This window comes from Petaurus breviceps, unplaced genomic scaffold (assembly GCF_028583685.1).
Source record: "Petaurus breviceps papuanus isolate PSGF00001 unplaced genomic scaffold, PetGlider_PUasm1.0 214, whole genome shotgun sequence".
Taxonomy (NCBI): domain Eukaryota; kingdom Metazoa; phylum Chordata; class Mammalia; order Diprotodontia; family Petauridae; genus Petaurus; species Petaurus breviceps.
In genome coordinates, this window is record NW_027185863.1 from 19,317,910 (window position 1) to 19,330,332 (window position 12,423).

Consider the following 12,423-nt stretch of genomic DNA (forward strand, 5'->3'; position numbering starts at 1 on the left):
AAATTTGATTAGTATGTCAACTGTACCTTTATCCAAATTACAAATAAAAATAATGAGTCCAATAAGGCCATGAGCAGAGATCTGAAACACTCTCCTAAAGACTTGACTTCAATTTGTTAATAGTCCACTAAGCAGTCTGATTCTAAATCATCAGCTCTGTACTTACACAGTGCATGTTTCTTCATCTTGTCCATAAATGTATCACATGAAACTTCTATGAATATTTTGCTGTAAGCTAGGCATTAATTTTTGTTATCTAACACTTTAGCAACCCTGTAAAAAATGAAATGAAGCTAATCTGGCATGTCATGTACAGATGAAACAGACAACTGATTGCATTTTTTTTTTCATTTTTCAACTGGTGTTTTGGCCTAGATCTACTATTTCAACAGTGAAAAATGGAAAGACTATTTTTACCAAGATTTGTTTTGCTTGGTGGCAATATATTTTGGAGCTTGACATGAGTGATCCTAAGGAAATCCTTAGCTGAGAGTTAAGGAAAGAAGACAGTTGTCTAAGCAAATAGATGGACATGCCATACAGGAGCAGACAAAACAATATGGGTCACACAAGCACCCCATATTCTTCATGGTTTGACAATAATGATAGCAGATAAACTTTTTTAAAACTTGATGTCCTTTTCTCTTTGAAATTATTTCCTGTTCTGAATCATTCTCTGTATAAATCAACTTCCCCTTCCTTTAGTCCTACTATGATTGACTGGGAATCTCTTAGGGGCACACACATACACACACACGCACACACATACATGCACAAACCGCACACCACACACACACACACATACACCCCTCAGACTGAAAAAGACAGAGAAATTTCAGTGTAGCATTGCATCATATGTCCTTCCCTTAATGACAATTGCTCCTAATTGAAAAGCCAATAACTATAAACTGAACTAAATTTAAAAGCCTTCTACATTCACAGAGGGACTATGGCACCTGGCTCAATGAACTATTGTCACATGAGGAGAAATGTGAACAAAAGTCAAATCTTCACAGAATACTCAATGTTCCATTATTGATGCCTGGAAAATTATTATGAACACCCTTATTATTGCCAATGGAAGCTCTATGTATAGATTCTCAACATCCTGATGGGGGATTTGAATCTGTTATTATTCAACTGTTCTGAAGTTCATACTGCAAGCTAGTATTTCCGTTAAGTACCAGAGTGAGAGGATTAACAGTAATTAGCAAAGGATAAGAAATTTCTACCCAGAAAAAAAAATAGAATCTTTTGAACTCCATCATAAAATTGTCTGCAACTTTGTGGACAAATATATAATATTTACATTGATAACACATCACTGCGTCAATCAAAAATTTTCAGTGGCTCTTTCCCCCTTAATTATAGGATGAAGTATAAACTACTTGGTCTAGTATTCAACATCCTTCACAGTCTGGTTCCAACCCATCTTTTCAGGCTCACACCAACCATCCAGCCACAAACTCCTGTGAAGACAAGGACAGTTTTGCCTCAATTCCTGCATGAATGCATATAGGGTCAAATTGCTGCATTATTCCCCATCCCACTTAATTATTTTACTAGAAAATTTTAGCTTACTAAAAATATAAATTCCAGGGTGGCTAGATGGTGCAGTGATTAGAGCATCGGCCCTGGAGTCAGGGGGACCTGAGTTCAAACCTGACCTCAGACACTTAACACTTACTAGCCATGTGACTTTGGGCAAGTCACTTAACCCCAGTTGCCCTGGATTCCCCGTCAAGAAAAAGTTTAAAAATATAAATTTCTAGTTACAGATTTACTCTATTCTGTTCCATAAATGAATACTGCATTCTACTGAATTATCCATTGTAAATTTCCTCTTCTCTTCAGTTTTCAAATCATTTCACATTCACAATCCATTCTCTTCTCCTTTGCTCCAGTTTCAGGGGAAAATAGTAACTTTTTTCTTCTCCTTTCAAGTACAAACTGCTTCTACTCCAATTTGTCTGGTAGCATGACTCCTCTATTTCCCTGTTGCTAACCTTCAGTTATTTCTTTATCCATTAGGTCATTCTTTGCTACCTATGAACACACACAAACATACACACACACAAACTCACATACATACACACACACATACATGACCCTATAATTCCTAACACTACCTTTCTACATTCCTAATTCCTTCACAAATGTCTCAAAAAAGCTATCTACACTCATTACAACCACATTTTTCTCCCAAATATTCCCATTGCCCCTACTTCTTAATATCCAAAGTGTTTCTCAAACCTTTATTATTCAGTTTCTAGCCTCATCATTTGCCTGAAAGTGTCCTTTCCAAGGTCACCAATGATTATTTTATTGCTAAATTCAGTGGGCTTTTCTCACTTGACTTCCTTTTTGATGACACTGCGATGATCAATACTGTTGTCCACCCCTCATCCTGGATATTATCTCCTGACTAGGTTTTCACAATGCTACTCTCTTCTGGGTTTTTCTCTTCCTACTTTTAAAAACACACATCAGTGAAATAAAAATATGTACATAGTTGTTTAATTGTTCACTCTTCTGAAAACCTGAATTTTATATTTTTTATATATTACTATCAGATGACTGTGATTTCTTTCTTTCTTTCTTTCTTTCTTTTTGAGGCAATCAGGATTAAGTGACTTACCCAGGGTCACATAGTTAGTAGGTATATGAGGTTGAATTAGAACTCAGGTTCTCCTGACTCCAGAGTTGGTGTTCTATCAACTGCACCACCTAGCTGCCCCATAGCTGTGATTTCTTGATAATACAGTTTGATCTATAAGATATTTGATTTACTTGAGACTCAAGTAGTTCCTGTTTACCAAAACCCTCTTGTACTAATGGGTAAACATTTTGTGTTCTACAAAAAATGCAAATTACTATAGAAATTCTCATGTTTAATATTAACCAGGCAATATTTTAAAGTTTATGTTTTAGAGCAAGATTGTAAACTGAATTAATACCTAGAGTCATTCATCTAATAAACATTTATTAAATGTTCCAGACCCAATGCTAAGTGTTGGGGATATAAAAAAAGTAAAATATAGCCCATGCTTTCAAGGAGCTCTCAGACTAATGGGTTAGATAACAAACAACTATGAACCAAAAAACTGTCTATTTACACGAAATAAGAAATAATTAGCAAAGAAAAAGCATTGTCAACATCGTTTTCATTAATCCTTAATTTTTTTTTGAAGGGGAAGGGCAAGGCAATTGGAGTTAAGTGACTTGCCCAAGGTCACAGGGCTAATAAGTGTTAAGTGTCTGAGGCTAGATTTGAACTTGGGTCCTCCTGACTCCAGGACCGGTGTTCTATTCACTGTGCCACCTAGCCACCCCCAATCCTTAACTTTTTATTCATAACTTCCTAGAATCTTTTGTTGCAATCAGAATTCATTTTCAGAATGGCTCTGTTGCAAAATCCAAACAAAACCAAGAAAACCTTTGAACTGTTTATCTTTTATCTACAAACAGTCTTTCTCTATTTCATTTTCAGCACCAGGGATGTGGATAGCAAAAGTTTTGCATGTAATATTAGTGAAGAGTCAGAATTTGGAATCTTAATATGTGAATGAAAGTATAGATTAGGCTGGACTTTGATTTCCACAAACATTTATTAAGTACCTATCTTGGACAGAGCATTGTCAACCCCTGAGGAAGAAAATGTAAAGGAAACTTGCTATGGATCCTATTTAGAGAAGAACCAGAGTTCCGAAGTCAGTAGAGCAATCTGGAGTTGGGGATGCCTGCATCTATCTGCCCAGAAAGGCAAATAATCAATGTCAGGAACTATTACTATATCAATCAAGTGTTAGAATATAACAGTTGGGGTTACAGGTGCTAGGATCAAAAAGAACCTTGAGGCAGACTGATTTAACTGCTTCTTTTCCTGCCTCCTATGGTAGGTACCAGTCTCTAAGAAACCCCACTTAGAGCCCAGACTTGCAGGACATGGAAAAGCAGGAAATGTGAGGGTAGATTAAGTTATAGACAAACCTGGACAATTAAAACTAGAGAAAAGTAATCAATCCGTCAATAAACATGTATTTGTTAAGCACTTGGATTAAGACCTGACATTTATAGAATACTTCATGACTTATAAAGCCCTCTAGATCATCTTGGTTGATTTTCACAGCTTGGGAAGGTGGGTAGGAAAGAATATTAGCATAATATTGTCACAGGACACTGAACTCAGAGTCAGAAAGACTTTTGAGGTTCAACTCTCACCTCAGAAGCTTACTAGCTATGTGTCCCTGGGCAACTAACTCACTTAACCTCTCTATGCCTCAATTTGCTCATCTATAAAATGTGAGCATTAGATAGATTACATTTAAATTCCCTTCCAGCTAAAGGATTTTGACCCTAAGTTTGCTTTTTAAAACTTTCAGGGGTCTCTGAGTCCCTGGTTTCTCACATGCAATAGAATAAGAAAATCACAGCCAACTAGGCTAAAATAGAATTTCCTCGGTTGAGCACATAAAACTTTCAGAATACTCCCCTTCATACCTCTGTGTTCCATCCACCTTGGCCTATTTGCTTTTCCCCAAATGTGCTTTCTATCCCTTTGCATGTGTGGAATATTCTTACTCCTCATGTTAACACTAAAAATCCCTTTTGTCCTTTCAAGGTTCACTCAAAGGCTGCCTCTCATAGAAATCCTTTCCTGATCATCAGAGTTGTGAGGTCTATCTCCTTCCTCAAATGAGCATGTATATATTTACCTGATCACATTTTGTAACCCAAGCCACCCAGTAAATTGTAAGCTTCTTACCACCTAATACTTTAGAGGATCTTAATAAATATTTGATGCATGTCATTGCCTAGACTGGCAGCTTGTGGCTCCTGGAAGTTTAAGAAGCCATCTTATTTGCTTTTCACCAATTAGAAGTGTGAACAGAGAAGTGTGCCAAGTGGTACAAGACAAGCAACCAAGACTAAGATGTGACTATAGTACAGTTGAGACTAACACAGGGGTCAGTCTGGAAAAGAACCAGATCCCATGAAGTCAGAAAAACAAGAACAAAAAAACACAGCATATTTAGAGTTGGGACAAAGAGATAGGTTACAAGGCACGAAAATAGGAGTCTGAAGAATTCAGTTACTGGGGGGGATGATTTAATACAAAATGGTTGGTCAAAAGATTTGTTGGACACTCTGATGCTAAGATATCTGTAGAGACTAGATACAGCAGGAAAGTGCAAGTTCTTCAAGGAGTAAGGGGTCAAAAATCCCACCACATAGTCTAGATGGAAAAGGATCAGAATAAAGGAAAGCAAATACTTGACAACAGACAAAAAACGTAAACACACACACACACACACACACAAGAAACTTGCAACATTTTTAACCCTTCAGAAAACTTCTTCCACTCATCCTGAAGAAAATGGCAGGGTAGGATATCAAAAATGGACTGGTACTAAATTATATACCATGTTTGACAGATCCTGATACAAAGCCAGGTAATCAGCTCTATCCACCCAAACCTACCAAGTTTTTATAATGCAAAGTAGCCTATATGTCGTTCCTTTGCAGTCCAAAGACTTTTTTTATACAGTAGAAAATATACATTCATGCACATTGTGTCTGGTGTCTCCAAACAATTGCATGATCTACGGTCTAAGAGAAAAGTTGCCTCAACTAAAGCTCTATATCTTATATATGACACAGAATATTTTTGGAAGAGAGAAATGTGTGTTTCCCCCTTCAAAAATGTTCTGTTATATGTATATATATACATATATACATATATATGTGTGTGTATACACACATATATAATACACATATATATTCTTAGGCCTTGTGTATTATATGTGTGCATGTATACATATACATGTGTGCATGTGTGTACGTGTGTATACATATATACGTGTATGCATGTAACACAAGTCCTAAGAACAAATATTTAAAATGGTTTCATTACAGCCTCTTTAAAACACTTTATGCTTTATGCCCCCAAATATCAATAAAAACAACTTTCTAATTAGGGGTTGAGTTCAGTTAAATAGCTTTGGATATAATAAATTAGGGAAAGGTTGTTTTTTGTTTGTTTGGTTTGGTTTCTTTTTGTTGTTGTTGTTGTTGTTGTTGTTTTGGATAATGATCATTGGCTATGTTTATATGATAAAAAGCATCCAAATGTTTCCAAGTATCTGGAGAGTTAATTCCACATACACAAAGCTTCTGATAGACTTTTACATTTTCATCTTGTAGATACAAAGAAGCTAACTGGTTTGTAAAGTGACTGTGTTCCTTAAGTAGCATCCCGCAGTGTAATGCAGCCTTCTTCCCAGAGATTTTTTAAAAATAGAGTTCTATTGATTTGTTTTGCTTTGGTTTGTTTTGGTTTGATTTTTTTTAAAGCAATTGGGGTTAAGTAACTTGCTCAAGGTTACACAGCCAGTTATTATTTCTGGGTGTGGTGCTAAGTATCTGAGCCCAGATTTGATCCCCAGGTCATCCTGACACTCGAGCCGGTGCTCTTACTTGCTGAGCCACCTTGCTGCCCCTTTTTTTTTAATCTCTTAGATTCCCCCATGAATCTCTCCTTTTTCTCTTCCTTCTCCCCCCCTCCCCCACCTTTTCCAGGGATCCAAACCTTTTTGCAAAGATTTTTTTTAAGAAAAAAAGAGGAAGAATAAATTCTCCAAACTAATCAATACACCACCACTCCCCAAATCCCCCCACAAAACCAAAACTCTGTGTATGTGTTGGTTTCAGGGGGTATCTTCCCAAATCTCTTCTTTTGGGCCATGCTTATTCTTTGTAGTTTTGGTACATTAATATTGAATTGTTTTGTGGTTGTCGTTCATTCTATTTACATTGTTGTAGTCATTCTACATTTTCCTGGTTCTACTTACTTCAGTTTGGAAAAGTTTATGTTGGTCTTTTCATGCCTCTCTATTAATTTTTCTTTCTTTTAGGGCAGTAATATTTCATTAATTTATGCATCATAATTTTCATAACTGTTATCCAATGGATGAAGATCTACTTTTTTTCTAGTTCTTCCCCCCTCCAAAAAAAAATGCCACTGTAAATATTTTGAAGTATTTTCAGCCTTTCTTTTCCTCAATGTACCTTCCCTAACAAATGGCTTCCCCAAGGGGTGAGAGTTGAAACAACCTGTACAAATGTCTTATACTCAACAGAGAAAAAGCGCTATATGAGCCCAAAACATAGCTATTAATTTTCAAATGCTAACTCCATCAACTTTATGTATTTTACATTTTTGTTTTCCTCATATTTTCAGATTTGTAGGTTAATGGTTCAGTCTTCCCCTTCTGTGATCTTCCCCTTCTCCACCCTCTGGAGGAACATGCTTAGCATTCTTTATTTAGAATCAAGAAACACATTATTACTCCCTGATGCGCTATGTGACTTGACGGCTAAGAACATGAAAGTTGCCAGCTAAGTGATTCCTACTTAAGACAATTTAATATATGTGTCAAACAAAACAAACAAAAAACTTACATAGGAAGTCCATCAAATGAAAACCCCTAAAAATTCCCAGCCTAAGAACATGGCGCATATATATTTCTATATATGTATATGTATGTGTGCATATGTATATAATAAATTTTTCCCTATCCTTCCCCAATCTTAATCCTTTGAGGCCTATGAGGTTAGGATTTTATCCTATCTGGTTCTATTTTCATGTAAAAAAGGAAACATATCTTCTTCCTCCCCAATATTCCCTGCAAAAATGTTGGTGGAAATAGGAGAGTTAAAATAAAATGACCCGGTTATATTGCTGGAATGAACCTTAAAGCTCAGACACTATAACCACTTAACTTTATAGATGGAAGATCGCAGACCCAGAAGATGCAAAGTGAATCACCAAAGGTCAAGCAGGTAGTAGATGTCAGAGCCAGGATTAAATTCCAAGTTGTTTTGCCTCCAAATCTTGCTATATATTATACCACATTGTGTCCTTAGTATTTTAAAATGGAAATTTGGGGTTTGTTAGTATTTTTTTTTGTCTTTGGTATTCAAGTATAAAAAACAATTCCAGAATTAATTACATAGTTGCTTGAATGTTTTATTTTTACAGCCTTTCACTACCCTCCTCCCTGCATTTAAGGCAGATATTCTTAGAGCATGTGTGTGTGTGTGTGTGTGTGTGTGTGTGTGTGTCTGTATGTGTGTATGTGTTCTATGTGAGAAGTAAAGTTTCGCTTGAAAATATCTTCAGGACTGTTTGTAGTAGTTTGGAGCATTGGAGGCAGGAGTGATTGTAGCACCATGTAAAAGGAATTATATCTAGAATTGAGAGCCTAGTTATAATCTTGGATGCTTAACCTCTGGGTGTTAGTTTCCTCATCTTTTTTTTTTTTTTTTTTGGCAAGGCTATTGGGGTTAAATGACTTGCACGAGGTCACACAGCTAGTTAAATGTCAAGTGTCTGAGGCTGGATTTGAACTCTCGGCCTCCTGACTCCAGGACTGGTGCTCTATTCACTGCTTCACTTAGCTGTCCCCTAGTTTCCTCATCTTTCAGATGAAAGATTTGGACTAGAAGATATCTAGGATGCCTTGCTGTTTTAAGTGCTATTCTTGTACTACTGGAAGACTTCAAAATTCTCTCCTTTTTCACTTGAGATTGTAAACAGAAGGGGATTAGGAATGGGAAATAGATCCTGCATCATGTCTGCATGTCAACTTGAAAAATGTTTTAGAAAGTAGAAAATGTGCTTGTTAATTTTCTAAGCACTCTCAAAGCATTCAGATTTAATAACCTTAGAAAAAAGTTTCCACTTAAAAATAAAGGAAATATTGTAAGTATATGAAAACTGTGTTTTTATTTTTTAAAGAAATTTACATATAAAAAAGAGAGATTTAAATCTAAACCTGAGTTTGCCAAAATATTTATAACATAATGCTAGAGTCTAAATAAGATCAGCTTATTGTTCTTTGGGAGAATGTTAAAGATTAAGGTTATAAAACTCTGATATTTAAAATGAATTTTTTGAACTTACCCATTTTATTAAATTCACATTGGACCAAATAAAATGGAGACTATATTATTTTGAACATATTTATGTAGTTAAAATGTAATACTTAGTTTTTCATTTTAATGACTCCAAACATCATTAAGGTCTGTGCACAGGGTAGGAGTATTCCAAGAATTGTTTGTATACATGGAACCAGATTGGGAATTGTGAATGTAAGTGATTCTTTCCTGAATATTTTAAGTTATGGGCACACTATACTGATCATATAGACTTCACAGGCATATAAAATTTTCAGACTAGGGATCACTTTGCCCAAATGTTCCAAACACAGTAGATATTCAAAGTTAGAAGACACAATCTTGGAACAGTGTAACACCATGTACAAGCAGCTTTCCAGAAGAATGCTACTGTGAACAACTTTTAAAGTTCTGATTACATAGTATAGTGAACACTTTATTCAGTAACAAATCAAAGCAAAACATTCACAGAAAATCAAGGTACAGCATTCACAATATTACAACTTATCACAGAAAATCACAATATAGTATTCACACTAGCTTATCATTAAATGGCCACATAGTTTCTACCATAGTGGCCACAAAGTTTTGAACAAAGAACAATCATCTCAAAGTACAATAGTCAAGGTCTTTCATTCATGGGGCACACAAAGTTAACTCAGTCACTTATTCAGCAATCAGTTACTAAGTACAATCATTAGAAATTGCATAGACCCTCCACCCCTAGGTCACTAGTAAACTACAGTAATATCACTACTCAGAAAGGTCTTTTCATCTTGACTCAAGGCAGGCAACTCCTACCTGAATCCACCAAACTTAGTCACCGGGATTCAAAGGCAGACAGCTGCCAGTTCCTTGTCCAGCTCTCCATGTAATTCCTGCTCCACACTGAAGTTCACGGGGTCCAGCCCATCTCAAATCCTTCACAATTTCTGTTTCTGGAAATTCAAGGCTCAACCAAGCCACAAAGACTCAAAGTCTTGGCATCCCAGTCATGCTTCCCCAGTCTCCTACAGCTTGTTGAAAAAATCAGAATCACCTTATCTAGCCTGGGGGGCCGGGGAGGGGGGGCTTGCTCCTGGGCCCCTAGTCTCCTCTTCAGAAGAAGTTCCACCACCACAAGTTCTCAGGAATTTCTGACTCCGTTCTCGATTCTCATTTCTCTTCCATACATGCTCTGCCTCCAGATGCTCGTCCCAAGAAATTCTGACTGTCCCTTCCTGGGGCTTTTCCTTATGTACACACAGCATTAGCTTCCTGCTTCAGTTTCCCTTCCTATTAAATCAGCTATGGGAAACAGGAGTTCATACCTTCTGTTTCCCCAACAGAGACCTGATCAGTTACTAAGTGCTAAGTACCTGTTACCTTTGCCAACACAAATGGATCTTCAAATTCAAATTACATTACTATTACAGGCAGTTAGATGGTGCAGTGAGTAGAGCACTGGCCCTGGAGTCAGGAGGACCTGAGTTCAAATCTGGTCTCAGAAACCTAACACAAAATTAGCCATGTGACCTTGGGCAAGTCACTTAACCCCAATTGCCTAACCTCCCCCCCATCCAAAAAGTTAAAAAAAAAAACAATTTACATACAACTATTAACAAATATCTCTAAAATTGGTTCAGCTTTAATGAAAATGCAACTAGCAAAGAGTTAATCATGTCATACAATGCTATGCAAACATACCTGTATTCATGCCAAATATATTAGGCATTTGTTTTAAACTAGAATTTAAAAATAAAATTCCTCTTTAAATGGACAGGGTTATCTCACTATTTAAAGAAATGTGGTAGATCCTTTTGTAAATTGAAGAATTATATTGGCAAATTAATAAGTACTCTGCATTTTATATCTTCTTAAAAAAAATCTTGACAATCATCAGGTACCTATAGTAGGTAATAGAAGGGCTGGTTTTAGAAGAGACTTTTGTTCAGATCCTAGTTTGGACATTTATTACTAGCTATGTAGCTTTTGTTAAATGACTCAATTTCCCCCAGGCCTTAGTTTCCCTATCTGTTAGAAAAGAAGAAAAAGAAAAATTGATAATATTACCCACCTTACCTCACATGGCTGTTGTAATGAAAGTGCTTCGTAAACCTTAAAGTTCCTTATTGTAAACAATATGCACACATAAATAGCTTGTGAATTTAGATTCAGCAAACCTGAGTTCAAATTCCAGCTCTGCCCTTTACTATTTATGAGACCATGGGCAAATTACTTCATCTCTATGGGTCTCAGTTTCCTTATTTGTTCTTTGTTTGTTTAGTTTGGTTTTAGGTTGTTTTGTTTTGTTTTTTGCAAGGGGGAAGGCAAGGCAATTGAGGTTATGTGACTTGCCCAAGGTCACACAGCTAGTGAAAGTTTCTGAGGTTGGATTTGGACTCAGGTCCTGCTGACTTCAGGGCCAGTGCTCTATTCACTAAGCCACCTAGCTGCCCCAGGGTTCCTCATTTGTAAAGTAAGGTAATTGAATTCTTTGGTCTCTTAGGTTCTTTACAGCTTTTTATCATCTCACACATTTGTGCAGACATATGAAAGAATTATGATAGTAACAACAACTACCATTTATATAGCTCTTACTACATGATAGGAACAGTGCAAAGCACTTTACAGATACAATCTCATTTGATCTTTACAACAAGCTTGAGAAGTAGATATTATTATCTGCATGTTACAGATGAGGAAGCTGCTGTAAACAGAGTTTAAGTGACTTGCCCAGAGTCTAAAAGTTAGTAAATGTCTGAGGCTGGATTTGAATTAAGGTTTACCTGACTCCAGACCCTATCCACAGTGCCACCTAGATGCCTCCATTCAAAGATATTTTCTTATCTTTGAGAGTGTTACCGTGTTTCCCCGATAATAAGACACTGTCTTATTAATTTTTTTTGGAAAGAAAAACACCAGAGGGCTTATTTTCAGGGGAGGGCTTATGTTGTTCTGCCTCAGCTCTCCTCTGTGGCACTGCTCTCAATGGCGCCAGCAAGCAAATCACTGGGGAAGAACAGGATGACGCGCTCACTGCTACAGCTCTGATTGGATGCAGCTCAGAGCGCGGCATGCATTTCACCCGGGGAGGTGCGGGGGGGACGGTGCATACAGAGGGTCCCATAATGTATCGTGTAGCGCAGGGGATCACCTTCACTACAGTAGCAATCTCAATAGGGCTTATTTTTTGGGGAGGGCTTATTTCAGAGGAATCTTACACAGTAAGGGGAGGGCTTATTTTCGGGATAGGTCTTATTATCGGGGAAACACGGTACAATCTTGAGAAAAAGTCCCATTAAAATGAGTAGAGATCAAGACAGTATAAGATAAAGTACTAAAGTTTATGGTTTAGGGGTGGCTAGGTGGCACAGTGAATAGAGCACTGGCCCTGGAGTCAGAAGGACCTGGGTTCAAATCCAGCCTCAGACACTTAACACACACACACACACACACACACACACACACACACACACACACACA